Source organism: Carettochelys insculpta, chromosome 6 (assembly GCF_033958435.1).
Source record: "Carettochelys insculpta isolate YL-2023 chromosome 6, ASM3395843v1, whole genome shotgun sequence".
NCBI classification, from domain to species: Eukaryota; Metazoa; Chordata; order Testudines; family Carettochelyidae; genus Carettochelys; species Carettochelys insculpta.
In genome coordinates this window covers 92,624,452-92,628,396 of record NC_134142.1, presented here as the reverse complement: position 1 = coordinate 92,628,396, position 3,945 = coordinate 92,624,452, and the positions used below count along the sequence as shown (strand labels likewise).

Sequence of the window (3,945 nt, the reverse complement as noted above, 5' to 3'; positions counted from 1 at the left end):
GTTGCTATCAGGCAAGCAAGCACATGTTGACACCCCATGATGTTTGCGGTATGTGACTGTGGCATGAATGCATATTGGAGGGGCACAGGTGCTCATTTTCTCAAGTGTGAAGACATAGCTAGCTACACTTTTCAAGGCTATTGGACTGGAGTCTGGTCTGGTCTCCCTGGTGGTATTGGATTCTTCATTTGAGGTAGATACGCAATGAGTAGAGGCCATAATCACACCATGGAGTCGATCAACCCTTTTTCCTATGATTAAGATTACTATGAAAATACGTTTTAAGTGGATCTTCAGTTTCTTCTCAATATTGTGACTGTATTCTAATGTATGTCCAAGAAAATATGAAAATAGCAAAAAACACAATGACCCTGACTTACGCATGATTTTTTTTTCTTTTTTGTGGCTTTTGTTTCATGGAGGAATTTGTTGAACCAGTGATAATGGTCTTGATCTTGATTGACATTGATTTTTTTTTGTCTGTTTGTTCACTGTAAAAGCCCACATAGGCTTTTGACAGAAACAACATGCTATTCAATTTCAGAAGTATATTAGCCACACTTTGTTTTATTCTAGATTTTAACTGCTTATTTAACTACTTGATTCAACCATGAGTTTTTCAGGATGTTGTGGGTGAACTTTTCTGATGGCAAGGGATCAGCATAAGCTCTACATGCTTTACTTAAGTGCTATTTTGAGGGTGCAACTCACACTTTGGTTTCTCTGATGTTATTTGACCTATAGGTAGGTGGGAGTAAATTTCACTCTGCATACTTCAGCTTTTGCGTTGGCCCAGATACGCGGCTTCTGTCTCCTTACGGTTAGGATCTGTTCCATTGCGTCAGATCATGGATGAGAAGACTGGGTGTGCGTGTGGGGGAGAAAGAGGGTAGCAATATTGCCTCAGAAAACAGAGTTCTATCAGCAGTGTCCACTAGTCCAATGCGTTACTAGCTAAGCATTGAAGAATTTTGCCCTGGTCTTCACTAGGGCTGGGATATCACCCTTCAAAGTTATGCCTGATTCCTTTAAGTTTCTTTCATTTTTTTTCCCACAGTAGGTTGTGGGGGGTGGTTTAGATTATTGTAGATGTTATTCCTAATTTCAGCATTGCTTCCTTGCATTAAATGTCTACTTTTGAATTTTATCAAAATCTGTAAACTGAAATGTCTGCTTTTGAATTTTATCAAAATCTGTAAACTGAGCCTTTAAATGTCTGTACACAATAATATAGCCATTTTTAAGATTCTCAGCTCCTGATACTTATAAGCTAAGTATAAATGAGCCACTGGTGGTTATGCAGTTTGTCTTAAAGCACCAGCATTTAATTACAAATTGATTTTTATCTGTGATCTTTCATCCTGAAAGCCCACATAGGCTTTTGATGGAAAGACCAACATGCCATTCAATTCCAAAAGCATATTCACTGCATTTTGCTTTATTTCAGATTTTTAACTGCTTATTATTTCATAGTTTTATAGAAGGGAAACAAATTGATAATGTACAGGTTTTTTACCCAGTCAAAAAATCTCCAAATGTTAAGAGGTTCTTGCAGATGTGTATATGGGAGCTGTGTGAAACTTGCTTCACAGAATTCAAATCTTTATGAAACAGCTGATCTCACATTTTATCACTAACTCAGGACTCAAACTAGGTTTTCCTGAAAGTTTACAAGCATTTTTAGCATTTTGTGAAATGAGTAAAGCCTGATTGAGTTATGCTTTTTTATTGACCCAATGTTAAAACATGTAGCTCTACATAGTTTTTGGCACAGAAGCACATGGAACTTAGCAGGTTCTGTGACTGAGCTACATGTTGAATTCTTTGAGATTCCTTCAGACCTGAAACTGAAGAGGTGCAAACCCCAGCAAACCAAAGCATGAAGAGACTTTTTCTTTTGAACGTAGCACTTCTGCTGTAACTGAAATGATACAGAGAAGATGAGCATGGCTTCTGTGCAAGAACAACATGCAAATTTGTTCAGTGTTTCCCAAGCTTCTGAAATTCATGCAGCCCTGAGTCTAAGCTATCAGCCATACAGTCTCACACATCTCAAAAGAAAGGGTGTCTCAAAATGGAGGAGAGTCAGTGGAGTTGTTCTGATTTGGACTACAGGAGAATCTGTCCAAATTTTGGTAACTGAGTATTGACTGGTTGCTTGACACTTTTGTGCAGGCATGTGGTGTGGATAGCTCCTGCTCTGAGGATGTTTGACTCTACTTCAGATGGGTCAGACGCCAGTGGTGAGCTAGCAGAAGACTGAGATGGTGGAATGATCTAGCCAGGATCATTTTCAAAAGAGAAGCAACAGAGAACTTCACTAATTCTCTTTGTTACTCTGAATTAATCTAAGTGCAGGGAGCCAATATGAAGCCACGGGCCCTTTTAGTGCCAACATTGAGATTTTTAAATGAAAGTTAAGTTGTTTCTGGAACTAACCCTTTGCACTAGAGTGAATACTTCCCATTAGAGATTACCAGCTTTTTCATGCTGGTGAATAGATGAAGTCAAATAAAAATATTGAGAGTTTTAAAAGGTCAAGATTTAACAAAGAGTTTGCTTAATGGGAAAGGCTTTTTCATTTCTCTTGACCAGCATCATTTATATAGCCTCATAATATACTATTATCATGTGTGATTAGGAAAAAAGGAATGAAGACAGAGGGCTGGATTCTTTATTCCATTCTGACTCATAGTACCGCTGGAGGGACAAAGGAGTAAGGAGCTGGCCTTGGTGGTCAACAGAGATTTGCTCTTTTGGAGGACAACTCCATGCTTGGAGTAGTTGTGCTGATTCCAGATCACACAAATGCCATGCCCCCTTGCCTAGAGATAGGGGAAATAATGGGGAGTGAGTATGATACAGCACTATTTTGCTGCTTACATCTTCTGCTTGTGTAATGTTTCTACATCAGCGGCATTAGTTAGAGCTACTTGGAAGTGACTTTAGGGCTTCAGGCCTTTGGCTGGCTTTGAGAATCAGGAAGCTTTCTGGGTCCCTGACATTTCTCTTTCCTCTCCTCCTCCTCATTCTGAGCTGACCTTTGAAGGAGTGAATGACCCCAAAGAAGTAATGGGAGAGCGCCTACAGCTTTCTGCTAGTAAAATTTCCCTAAGGACAAGAGAGTGTGAGTACTGGTATTTTGATTGTGGTTTTGAAACACTGGATTTCTAGGGTCTGTTCAGTGAGAGCAAGTGAAAGTTGCAGTGATGACAGCCACAAATGCCTCCACTTTAATTTTGCTTTCAATATTTATTCACCATATTTCCATAAAAGGTGGGAGTTAAAGTAAAAAAATAAATAGTAAAAGATGTAGCTTTTCACCCATCACTGTAGTACTGTATCAAGTGAATTTATGAGATGAAAGTTGCTATTTTTTTAGGCCTTCACCAGTTCCTTTCTGACAAGCATCAGAGGGGTAGCCATGTTAGTCTGTATGAGCAAAAACAATGAGAAGTCCTGTGGCATTTTATAGACAACAGAAATATTGGAGCACTAGCTTTTGTGGCAAAGACCCCTTTGTCAGATGAATTAATGCCGATATATGCCTAGGTGCCACAGGACGTGTTGTTTCAGCTCATTTCTGTTCAGTATCCCTTGCACATCCCATGTTTAACTTCATGGATGTGCTAGAGTCCCATTGATCTGGATGAGATTGAAGCATGTGCTGGAGTGTTTTGCTGAAGGTCTCAGTTATGAAAGCAAATGATGAGCTGAGATGGGAATAAGATTTTTAAATAAGTGTATCATCATGGGTGGTAGATTGTTGAGGAGGCATAAAGTGGAGCTCCAGTAGTTTTGATACAGTAGATTCATTAAGGTTTCCCCTGAAGGACCGCCCTGGTTGGAAATGTTTAACTAGGATGTGCTTGAAGTGAGGAAAAGTAATTCATTTGTAAAACAAGACATGAATGAAATCTCAGAAGTACTGGCTACAATATTGCT

General features: G+C 39.2%; 1 non-coding gene across 1 annotated transcript; it reads left to right on the top strand.

The window, feature by feature from the left end:
* Positions 1 to 1,891: 1,891 nt before the first annotated feature.
* LOC142015526 (U6 spliceosomal RNA) lies at positions 1,892 to 1,998 on the top strand. Its single transcript, XR_012646180.1, has one exon. It is a non-coding gene; the product is annotated as a U6 spliceosomal RNA (small nuclear RNA).
* Positions 1,999 to 3,945: the final 1,947 nt, after the last annotated feature.